The 12,694-nt window shown below is 38.5% G+C and overlaps 1 long non-coding RNA gene across 1 annotated transcript in view; it reads left to right on the top strand.

Annotated features, from left to right (window-relative positions):
• The window catches only part of LOC132436870 (uncharacterized), a 134,627-nt gene that overhangs the window by 37,405 nt on the left and 84,528 nt on the right, over positions 1–12,694 (top strand). The window contains exon 2 of the long non-coding RNA XR_009521903.1: positions 9,862–9,975. This is a non-coding gene — a long non-coding RNA (uncharacterized lncRNA). The remainder of the gene's footprint in view (positions 1–9,861; positions 9,976–12,694) is intronic.

Raw genomic sequence — 12,694 nt, 5'->3', positions numbered from 1 at the left:
AATCAAGGATTTTGAAGTCAGTTGACATGCTGTTCAAGGAAGCAGGTGGAGTTTTGTATTTTGTTTTTTGTTTCCAAGAAGAAAAAAGAAATTGTTGCCTGAAAACATCTAGACAACAAACATTTATTGTTTGTTCTTGGTCGAATGCTTCCATGAACTAAACATTGTAAATGAAATGCATCTCAGGGTACTCCACTTCGCTGTAGAGTAGAAACTAACACAACATTGTAAAACAACTATACCTCAATTAAAAAATAAATAAATGAAATGCATCTCTCTGGGTCCATTTAGAACTTTTACACTGTCTCCTTGTTGATTACATTTTCTTTAGGGTCACAATTCTTTTAACTGTGTCATACAAAGGAGTGCTCTTCTTGTGACCCAAATAGCTCCTGAAAAGTAGTTAAGAGCTCCCTGTTCTTCATAAAATTCAAACTGAAATTCAAAATAAGGCATATATGGCATAGTCTAGCTGCATATCTTTCTGTTATTTGTAAAGTGTGTGACTTTGACCTGCTTCGTAAGAATGAATAAGCCATTGCAAATGCAAAACGTTGAAGTAGGGAGAAATAATTTTTTCTTTGGGCTGAAGCTGCATTACTTCTTTAAGTAGTTGGGACCCTAACAATCTCCTTAAAGAAGCTCTGTTTTATACTCACAAGTCACGGGACAACAGTTGGGTCATGCAACATTCACTGATAGTCTTGGAAGGAGCCAGTGTGTCATACCACCCGTGGGGGACAGTAAACACAGACTGATTAATATTGGGCCTAGGCAAGGAGAAAACTGGACAGGTTAGTTGTCAAAGTTTAATATCTGCTAAGAGCTTGAGAGCAAAACATTAAGAAAGCATCAGATTTATTATGGTCAAGAGGAAGAATGTTGTTTATGAAAAAAATTGAAAACAGATGAAATGACTGGACATCTTTTAAGGAAAATGAGAAATTAGCACACTTAAAAGAAACAAAAAACTTGCATAAACTAATAACCATTAGAGAAATAAAATTCTAATAAAAATTCTTTTCTTACCTATTCAACCAAAAAATACACGAGGCCAAGTTTATAGGCAAAGTTTTGCAAATTTTCTAAGAGTAGTTAAGCAGTATCTTATAAAAAATATATCTGAAAATATAAAAAGAGCTAAAACTATCTGACTCATTTTTATTACCTTGATATAAAAACTGGAAAAAGACAGTACAAGAAAATAAAATCGTAGGCCAGGAAATTGAATCTAACAGCATATTACAAATAGCCATAATAACCAAGTTGATCTATTGCAGGATGAAATGACAGTTCAACATTAGAATATCTACCAATATAAAGCTCCACATTACTTGGAGATTAATAAAGAAGAACCATATGCAGAAAAAAATCATTTGATAAAATTCAACATCAACTAATGATAAATCTTAGCAATAAAAACTCTTAGCAAACTAAGAGCAGAAGGGACTTTTCTTAACTCAGTAAAGTATATATCAGAAGTAGACATGATGTTTAATGATCAGCTGTTAGAATGTTTTCCCGTTAAATTCATGAATAAAACAGGATGCCTGCTCTTCCTACTATTGATTACCATCAAAGTGTAGGTCCTGGTCCTTCTAATAAGAAAAAGAAATGAAAGGTATAAAGATCAGAAAGAAAAAGGTAGAACTGTCATTGCTTGAGAATATTATCATCTTTTAAACAGATTGAGAGGCTAAATGGGCAAACTCTTTAGACTAAAAGAGAGCTCAACATTATACAAAATTCAATAACGTTTCACTACACCATTAATAAATGAAAAATGTATGAGGAAAAGTAACACTGTTTTAAAACTATAAAAAATATGTAAGTCCTTTTCAGGAGCTAAAGTATTGGCTAGGCTGAGCATTTAAAAAGATGAACTTCACCATAAGAGGAAAGTGGAACCAGAAGAGAGTGGAGTCAAACACTGTAATGTTTTCAATTATTTAGCTGTTAGGCTATGTTCTAGACTCTTGCTTTTGAAGCAGTTTAGTCCTGTTAATTCTAATAATTCTCACCGGAAGATCCTTCTGTGTGGAATGCCCTTCCTAGCCATCTGCTGGGTTACTCTGCCGAACACTGAGCTCCCTTCAGGTCTGTGTCTTATTCACCTCTGTATCTTTGGTGCCTAATGCAGTGTTTGCCATGAAGGAGAGGGCACAGCACATCTTTCTGTGTTGAATGGCTGCCACTTGGAAGAGAAAGACTTGCCATGTATATGTTTTTATATAATTTTTTAATGTCCTTGGTCACCTGACACTAAAGATTGGAAGTGGTGTGTGTGTGTGGTGGAAACATATATGGAAGGTTGATATTATAATATTTATAGCACATAATAACATTGTATCTTAAAAATAAGATAATTTATAGCGCTCACAAGAGACTACAGAAGCTTTAAGCCAAGCCCACTGTGTTCATGTTTGTGATGAAATGCGCTTTTCTCAGGAAAAGGCTGAGTAGGGTGGTACTTCAAAATAACATCAGGCCCCCAAGCTACTGAAAATACATCCATTCAGGATTCTGTAGGCCCTCAACACTTTGGTCGTGAATTGCGTACTTATTCATTTGGAGCCTTCTGCTCTCAAGCTTTTGTTCTCAAGTAATCAAGCCAGCATTGAGTTTCCTACTCCTGCTTTCTTCCGTAAATTATCGTTTTCGGAAGATTGCCTTTGACAGGCTGACTTAATCTCAGGGAGGGATACTGCGGGAGAGCTGGTTTTGCTGCACCACTTGCCCTATCCCTGCGGCACCTGTGGATTTGCTGGTGTCCTAATTGCATTGCCCATTTCCTTTAAGATTCCTTTTCAATCCTGAAAAGATAATAACAATAATACCTTATGTTTATGCATTGTTTTATATTTAATAATTTTCCAGGGTTTTTTCAAATTAAAAAAAAATTTTTTTCCCTTCTGTCTTCAAATAAAATCTTACTTAGAAGCTTAAAATAAATAAACAGATTAAACGGCTCAGATGCTCTGGTTAACGCATGTGTGGTGGAGGGCGTGGGAGGGAAGGTGTGTCTCAGAGTAGGAAGATTTCTGCCCTCTAGGGCTGCAAGGGTCAAATTTCAGAACCACTGGCGCATGTTGTTACCTCAACGTTTCAAACCAGATTTTGCGCAGGCGTTTTTAATTCACATTTTCTGGGTAAATGAATTTAAGCAATTTGCCCAAGATCTTGCACCTAGCAATTAACAGAGCCAAGACTGGGGATATCTATTCAAAGGAACGCAGTAATCTTTTCACAAACGTGGTGGGCAATTAAAACCTGGCAAAAAATGAAACTTACATATGAAATGAGTTACACTGCATACATTTTAGTCAAAATGATCATACTCATAAATATTTTTCTTCAACTAAAAACTTGTCCAATTGGTTAAACAAATGATGGTGCAGCCTTTCAATGGACAGTTTTACAATTGTTAAAAAGAATAAGACACTCTATATGTACTGATAAAAAATAACTTAATTGTTAAGTAAAAAAAAGCAAGACAGAACATCTGGTATATAGTTTTTAGTGTAAAAATGTATGTAAATATACTTGCATACATTTATATATATGTATACGTTTACAGTACAGTGGAAGAATGCACTAGAAATTGTTGACACTAGTTCTTTCCAGAGAGAGACAGGGTGATTGGGGATTAGGAGTGAGAGAGAATTATTCTTCATCTTATATCCCCAGTACATTTGATTTGTGCCACCTGAATTTAACCACAATTAAAAAGTAATTGTTTTCTATAAAACCTTGGTCCATGACAGTATTTTCTACTAAGGTCCATTTTCTGACCCTCAACCATCTCAGGTTCCCCATGATATGTTCTCATGTCACTCTATATCTTTAATTTATTCATCAATTTTCAGTTATTCAACTGTTTTGTCATTAGTTGATTAATGTCAATCTTTCACAAGACTAAGCTTCAGAAAGTGAGGACCATTTCTGTTTTTGCTCTTTTAAACGATCGGGAAAATTGTCTAAGACTTAAACATGGGCAAAGAGGTTGCTGGATGTCCTTTTGTTGTCTAGATGGACCCTCCAAAGATTATCTGACTCTCTAAGGGTCTACATCTTCATCTTTCTATTGACTAAGTTGTTTTAGACCTCTGTACGTAGAAGTTACAGATGACTGATAGTTATGCAAATGATTCTCATCTATAGGAATGCAAAGAATTTGTCTGATAGCTTATGCCTTATTGAAATGATAATACCTCAGACATTACGTTTTATTGCCATATAGGATATTAACCAGTTTTACATCTATTAGTCAATTAATTTCAGCATTCTTGATTCTTATTGTATACATACAATGAATAATAATATACCTAATGAATATATATTCATTCTTCAAATTCTTCTTTGAACCATTTTTAACATTTTACTACTTCCTATTAATTCAGAAACTGTGAAGTATCTGAGATACTCCTTTGCTTGCAGAAACACCAGACTCTGAATAGGATGTTACACCTTTATTATTCACGGCAATAACAGTGTAGCACTGGTTCCTCAAGCCCAACACCTTACTAGGTGATGTGATGAGAGCCAGATGGTTACACCTGTGCATATAGGAGGCTGTACCGCAGGAGAGAAGCCCCAGATTATGAATCTCAGAACTGACATAGGAGCTGGAACACCCACCCCTCCCCCTTTCAGGGAAAGAGAGATTATTTTTTACTCAGAATGTAAACAAATCCTCTCTGGAAGGAGGGGAAGATCTCTACCCTGGAAAGTACACATTTGGTTCTGGGAGAGAGAGGAATGATATTATTAATCATTGAACGGGAGCAGATGCCTCTGCCATGAAGGAGGCAAGCAGCTTCATGTGGAATACCCTTGAATGTGAAGAGCAGATGGTCCTGGGGGGGAAGGAGACATTGCCTATCATCCTAGCGAGTCAGTTTCGGTGCTCCAGCGGCACACCCTGTGTAGGAATACAGAGCAATAGAGGAAGGATTGCCTTCCAACAGTTCCTTCATTAATGAGTTGAGTAAAATCTTTGACATGCATTCATTTTATAATTATACAAAGTAAGAACTTTAGCTTTTTGAAAATTATACTTTAGGAATCCCAGTGTCATTCATAGTACCCACTACATAAAAGATATTCAATAAATATTTATTGAATAAATAAATAATAAATTAATAAAAGGTAAGAATTTAATTTCTTTCTATTTTCAAAAAATGATTATGGAATTTTAATGATTTAAATAAAATTCTAGAAAATGCCTGTCTCTTCTTTCCCTTTTCCATTTTTTTACTGGTAGGACTTGTAAAGTAAGCATTATTAATTGAGCTACTTTATTCTAAAAATAAACCTATCCTACTTTGCACTTTAGGGCCTGTGTTCCTTTATTTCTTCTCAAGAGATTAGCCATACACATCCTGTACCAGCTTGCAGTAAAGGAGGGCTTGATGATCATGTGTGATGCTTTGAGAAGGAAAAAGACTCTAAATAGGCAAGTTCCAAATTCCCTTGATTACAGTTTATATTGATTAGGACTCTTTGCTTGCAAATAACAGAAAATCAATCCAGACTACTCTAAGCAAAAAAGAAAATTTGTTGGAGGGATAATGGACTATGTCATTGAATTTGAGGGCAATGAAGCAGCCGAACCTTAGGAACAATAGATTGCCATGCTGCAGGGAACCCAGAAAGCCCTCTCTCCATCTCTCTTTTCTGCCTCTCTCTCTGTGTACATCTGTTTCATTACTGTCTCTCACTGTTTTCTTATTAGCTGCATGGCCTGGTAGAAAATGGCTGGTACCACCTGCTCCCAAGTAACAGTTACTTATTGCAGACTGATAACCCAGTAGAAAACAGATCTCTTGCTTGCTCTGGCTAAGGAATTGCTTTCCAATTCCCAGGGAAGAGACTGATTGCCCAGCTGTGTCAGGTACCCAATCAATGAGACCAGAGGCTATGGCTGTGGGGTGACATGCTGTAGGAACGTGTCAGCTTCTGGAATAACCTTGTGGCTAGTGAAGAAGGAGGTAAATTTCTAGAAAAGTAGAGTTAGTGAGGTAATTCAGTAAGTACTCACTAGAGTAACTTTTCAAAACGATTTGTGAATAAAGGAAAGCATCAACCCAGCAAACTGGGAAAGCATAAAAGAGGGCAGAGGCACAGTCTGGTAATTAAGAAACAGAATGGAGAATGTGAAATTGTGGAAAACCAGAATAAATGAGACTCAGAGGGAGAAGGGAGAAGGTGGAAATTTTCCAGTAGGATGATAATGGTGCTTGCATTTTCCTAGAGGGGTTTGGAAGTCTAATGAACAAAGTTATAAAAGTGTTTTGTCATCTATTCTGTTAAACTTTCTGCAGTGACAGAAACGTTCTATATCTGCACAGTCCAATTTGGTAGTCCATCAGCCACATATGCTATGGAAAGCTTGGAATGTAGCTAATGTGACTGAGCAACTGAATTTAAAATTTTATGTTTTAATTAATTTAAATTTAAATAGCCACATGTGGCTAGTGGCTGCCATATTGCATAGTGCAGCCTCATACTGAGAGACTGAATATACAAACAGACAATGGCCAGACCAGACACACAAAAACAGAACTCTTAACCCACAACCTGCAGTAAGCTGCCCAGGAAACCAGCCCAGGAGGCCAGCCTACTATACCTCAGATTTGTAGGAAGCCAGACTACTATGTCTGGTAACAACTAGGAAGCCAAACAATCACCCCTAACATTCAGCCTCAAATGGCCAGGACTTGATTAATAACTGACAGCTTCGCTAACCTTTGTCCCTGTCTCCAACTAAGGACCAACCGGAGAAAGCCAAACGTATATTCCTAGCTAATCACGTAGGATGCCCGGCTTCTGGTTAGCCTCCTACAGCTTCTTTGTGCCAACAGCCTACAATCAGGGCATACCCGAAGCCTTCCCTTTCTTCCACTATAAAGCTTTCCCACTCCACTGCCTGCGTTTGAGTCTCTGCCAAAATGTAAGTGATGGTGGCTGACTCCTGTGCTATAGAAACTCTGAATATAGGCTTTCCTTGTTCTCATTTGGTGGTCTTTATTTCTCCATAGCATTTATTTATGTGTCTTAATTTATTCCTGTATGAACATCAAGAAAAGCTAGAGGGTTAGAGACGACCATGCCTTAATTGGCTTGGCATGTGTTCCTTAGTGTTATACTTGCATGGTATTTTAATGGGAGATCACTGTTTCATAGGGATTTATATTTTACAAAATAATTGACAAAAGCCTCAATCATCCTTAGCATATGGGGACATGCATTCAATTGTCCGCTTATATTTATTACCTGTGCACATTTATAAGTGAGTAGATTAGGGTTGCCAGAGTTAGCAAACAAAAACATAGGACAGCCAGCTAAATTTGAATTTCGGATAAACAACAAATTAATTTTTTTCCTAATACATTTATTTATTTATTTATTTTTGGCTGCATTGGGTCTTCGTTGCTGCACGTGGGCTTTCTCTAGTTGCAGCAAGCAGGGGCTATTCGTTGTGGTGCGCAGGCTTCTCATTGTGGTGGCTTCTCTTGTGGTGGAGCACGGACTCTGGGCACGCGGGCTCAGTAGTTGTGGCATGCAGACTCAGTAGACGTGGCTCGCGAGCTCTAGAGCACAGCCTCAGTAGTTGTGGCGCACGGGCTTAGTTGCTCCGCGGCATGTGGGATCTTCCCGGACCAGGGCTTGAACCCATGTGCCCTGCATTGGCGGGCGGATTCTTAACCACTGTGCCACCAGGGAAGTCCAACAAATTAATTTTTGTGTAAGTATATCCCATGCAATATTGGTTTTCATATGCTAAAATGTGATTCATCGTTTACCTGAAATTCAAAATCAAGTTGGCATCCTGAATTTTATCCAGCAGTCCTCGTATATATGCTTCTCCCAATATGTAAATATGTTTCTTACACAGCCTCACTCTGGCCAGGTTTTATATAGGGCTCAAACTTCAGGAGAAAGAGCACCAGAAATATTTCTAGATATTCTATTTTGTCATGTCCCTCTTTCCTTGGATGGAAGGAAGGAGTTAGAATAAAGATAATAGAGGAAAGCAGAGCAGAACAATGGTGATGATTGTATTTTCTCAGGTGGGGCAGGGGTACTAGAATGGACAGAATCCCCAGGAGACCAGCCTTGTGGAACCCATGGCATCTGTGCCCTGGTGATTCAGTGCTGTGCAGGATCAAAGGGAGAGTCTCTAGCCTCTATGATCTTTCCAGGGGACCAGAAATGCAGTTCATCTCACTGAATATGAAGAGGCTTCTGTATCTGCCTTGTCTTCTTAATCCTGACTCTGCCAAGCTACAGAGCTCACTCATTTATTAACAATTTTAATGAGAACCTACTATGTGCCAGGCAGTGTCCTAGTTTCCAGGAATTTTGCCAAGGATAAGGCAAAAAATATCCCTGCCATTATGGATCTTATGTTCTATTCCAGGAAAAAGGTAATAAATCAGCAACAAATAAATGATTGTATATGTACCTGTTAGTAATAAATGATATGAATACAAATGAAACAGGATAAGGAGAAGGAAGGTGGGCAGAGTCAAGTGCCAGCTCCTCTCCCGAATCATCAAAATAACCTGCTGATAAAGCAAAGATGAGTCACTACTGTGATTTCAGTGCTGAAAGGAAGAGCACTGCCACGACAGTCTTAGATGTGCCTTGGATAGGGAGGGAAAAGGTGGGGTATTGATGAGTTTGGGGAAGTCTAGTTTAAGGCAGGCTTTTCATTGTCAGTCCAGATTGGGATTGTTGAACACACCAGAGGCTTGGATTTGGAATTTAAGAGGAAACTGTTTGATGAGCCCAGCTAATTTACTTGAATGAAGTCTAGTGTTGTTTGGATAAATGAATATTGAGAAGTTCCTGAAATAAGCAATAATATTGTCTGCAAATCAATTTTCCTGGGCAGGAGTTTCCTAGGATGGTGGAGTCCTGTTACTGCAAACAGTGAGCTATGTGGTTTTAACAGTTTGAGGGCTGGGGGGGTATTTCAGTTAGTTTGGTCAGGGAAGGCCTCCCTAGTTGATGACGGTTGAGTAAGACCTGACTGATATGAAGGGCGAGTCACTGGCAGTTCTGGAAAAGAGCATTCCAGGTAGGAGGAAGAGAAAGGGCCAAGCCCCTGGGATGGGAATAATTTTGAGTGTTCAAGGGCCAGCAAGAGAACCAGGGTGGCTGGGGAGCCTAGTGAACAAGGGGGAAGTAACTTTGGAGATATAGTCAGGAGCCAGGTTGTTGAGGACCTTCCTAACACTAAGGAAGGGGTTGGATTGAATTCTAAGTGATATGGGAAGCATTAATGATTTTCGAAAGACGAATAATCTGATTTATAGGGTTAAAGGACAGCTTTGCAGGGAGACTAGTTAGGAAGCTATTGCAGTGGTCCAGGTGAGAGATCGAGGGGCTTGGTCTTCAGTAGTAGCTGTGGAGGTGTTGAGATGTCACAGATGTAGAGGTATGTTTTAAAGGTAGATTGACGCAAGAGGGAGGGGATATGGGGATATATGTATACGTATAGCTGATTCACTTTGTTATATGCAGAAACTAACACAACAATGTAAAGCAATTATACTCCAATAAAGATGTTAAAAAAAAAGGTACATTGATTGGATGTGGGATATGAGAGAAAAAGAGGGATCAAGAATAACTCCTAGTATTTTTGACTTGAACAGTAGATGAAATGTTGTATGCTGTTGCTATAGTCTGAATTGTGTTCCCCCAAAATTCATATGTTGAAGTCCTTACTCCCAATGTGACTGTATTTGGAGACAGTGCCTTTGGGGTGGTAATTAAAGTTAAATGAGGCCATAAAAGCAGGGACCTAATCTGATAGGACTGGTGTTCACCCGAGATCTCTTTCTGCACCCACAGGGGAAAGGCCATGTGAAGACACAGCAAGGAGGCCACCGGTTGCAAGCTGAGAAGAGAACTCTCACCAAAACCAACCCTGCTGGCACCTTGATCATGACTCTGGCCTCCGGAACTGTAAGCGTATAAATCTCTGTTGTTTAAGCCTCTCAGTCTGGTATACTGTTATGGCAGCCTGAACAGGCTAATACACCATATAATGGTATATAGAAAACTGTGGAAGGAGTAGATTTGATGGGGTGGAAGGGTGGGCTGAAAATCAAGAGTTCTCTTCATGGAGATGTGGAGGTGGTAGTTGGTATATAGTAAAGGATGTTGAGATACAAATGTGGGAGTCAGTAATGTGTGGCTCAGAGATTTTGATTTCCCTTTTCTTCCCTAAACATCTGACCACCGTCACCACCAGCCTCCCTTCCCGCCTTCTTCGGTACCTCCTGCTTTTATGCCATTTCTCATCTTCCTACTGAAAACTACTTTCTGAAAAGGATTAGCTGTGGTATAAAAATCTCTGGGCATGGTGTTAAATACACTGCATTCATATGTCATCTCTAACACTTACCATCTCTAGCCAGGGAGGCTTGGCAACCAATTCACTTAACCTCCCTTGGCATCAAGTCCTCCCCTGAATTAAGAGTAAGGATATTTGTCTTAGAGGATTGCTGTGAAGTGACAATGATGCAGGATAAAAATAAATGTGAAAGCATTTTATAAAGTTAAAATTTCAATTAAAGTATATGGGTTCATTGGTATTATTCAGTTACGTTGTAGTGTGGCAAGTTAATTTCCTATGGGTGATTACATATAACCTGTAGAAAAGAAAAATTTGACCCATGAAAAACATGTCTGGAATTAATGATGCAAGAGGACTTGTGTCCACTCTTCTTCCCCAAATCTCATCAGATAAATGAGTAACTGATCTACCTACAAATGAAACCAGTTTCATCCTCAATTCTCTGTGGAATGGATCTATTTCTGTTTACAAAGCAGACTGCCTTGTTCTAGAAGGTATAATACAGACTATATCATACAGTTATAAAATCATAGGATGTTAAAGTAAGAGTCCTTAGATATATTTCCAAGGATGGCAGAATTGCAACTTAAATCACTACTCTTCTATCCTTTGACCGTGGAAAACATTTCTTATCCATCATAGTGTACTTTTCCCCTAGGCCTTTGTAGAGCTCAAAAATCCTTTTCTTTATGGTAATCCTATAACAACTACCACTCAATTTTAGTGGACAAATTTTATTCCCTATCTGTGATTTTAGTTAAATCCTCTCATTATACAGATGGAGAAACTGAGACCTGAAAATTAGTCTAACAGTGTGCTTAATGTTTTTAGCAGATGCCAAAACTATCTAAGCAGAGCGCTGTATTCCTATATGTGTAAAATAAGTGTGCTTATTATGAATGTGCGTGCCATATCCTCAACATCCGCCTACTCCCCCAATATAGATGACTGTTCATTTGAAGTCTTCTTTTCTGATTGAAGATATCCCTAGGGAAGCTGGAGATGTCATTCATTCAACAAATCTTTCTGGACCAACATTAGCAGTATTGAAGTACTGCTTTCTAAGAGATAGGACTCTTGCCTTTTGCCTACTTAATTGAGTAAAATAAAAGTAAGACAGGAATTATTAGATCCTTGTAATCCATTGTTAACTTACTGCATTACAACTGAGCTCTTCCATTCTTAAATCTCTTTTAACTTCTGAAAAAGGCAGGCAGAGAGGTTTCTTCTCCTTTGATCTTCTTAAGGGCAGTGATACATTAAGGGATGCTATCATGTCTCAGGCTGCCAAAATTTAACACTAAAAACACTGTGTGCTCTCTGAACATAATATCCTTCCTACAGTATCTTCCCTTGACAGGCATAATTACTTGAACCATCCACAGGGACCTCTTGATGAGACTTTCTGTGTTTGTGGACCGTTTAGTTTCATTTAATTAGTTGTCTGCATGAGCAGTACATGAAGAGAGTTGCCTCCTTCCACAAAAAAGGGAATGTCATCCATTTCTAAAGATGGACTAAACTGAAGGTTCCTAAATTAGAAAAATAATCACTTTTGGGGTTTTGAGTAAGCCCTCAACACACAAGCCCCCATGTTACAGTATTTTTTTGTGCCATCTAACCTCACCTATGAATTTGCAAATCTTTCATCAGATTATTCTTGACACAGGATGTTAAGATGGGACTCTTCCTATCTCAACTTTAGTTGAGGCCATATACAGTAGAGGCTTCCTTCTAAAGTGAATTCTAAGTCAAGTCATCATAGTTTAATTCACACATAAACCACATTAAAGGTCTAAAAAGTATTCAGTTGTTGGGCCTAAAGAGAATTAGGAGAGGATTTCTTTGGAGAAAGCTACCCTATTGAGTCCACCCCATCAAAAGAGAGAAGTGTGTATTTACAGGAGGAAAGTGCTTCCTAATTCCAAGTCTAATAAGAGGAACTCCAATGAGACCACATTAAGAGCTTGCTATGGAATCTCTACAGATATAGAACACAGATTAGTGAGGCTTGATTCATGCTTGAGAAAGCTAAAGCATCTTGGGGCATGGAAGTGGGCTGTATCTGGAAAAGTACTGCCTCCCTTCCAGCTGCAGAGCACAGGGCATAACTGTAGGGAACAAATGTCATAACCAAACAGGTAATGTCAGCTTGATGTAATTTTAAGAGACCAGCCTAGAGTGACTTCCATTAGGGTAGTATGAAGAAGTTGGTGAATCTTCTGACAAACTGGCAAAATTTAAAAATGAAAAAATACTTCAGGACTCTGGACCACAGAGTCCATATTGTGTAGACCACAATTTGAGAAGCATATATTCTTTTTT

This window comes from Delphinus delphis, chromosome 14, assembly GCF_949987515.2.
Source record: "Delphinus delphis chromosome 14, mDelDel1.2, whole genome shotgun sequence".
Classification (NCBI taxonomy): domain Eukaryota; kingdom Metazoa; phylum Chordata; class Mammalia; order Artiodactyla; family Delphinidae; genus Delphinus; species Delphinus delphis.
This window is presented reverse-complemented; position numbering and strand designations above follow the sequence as displayed.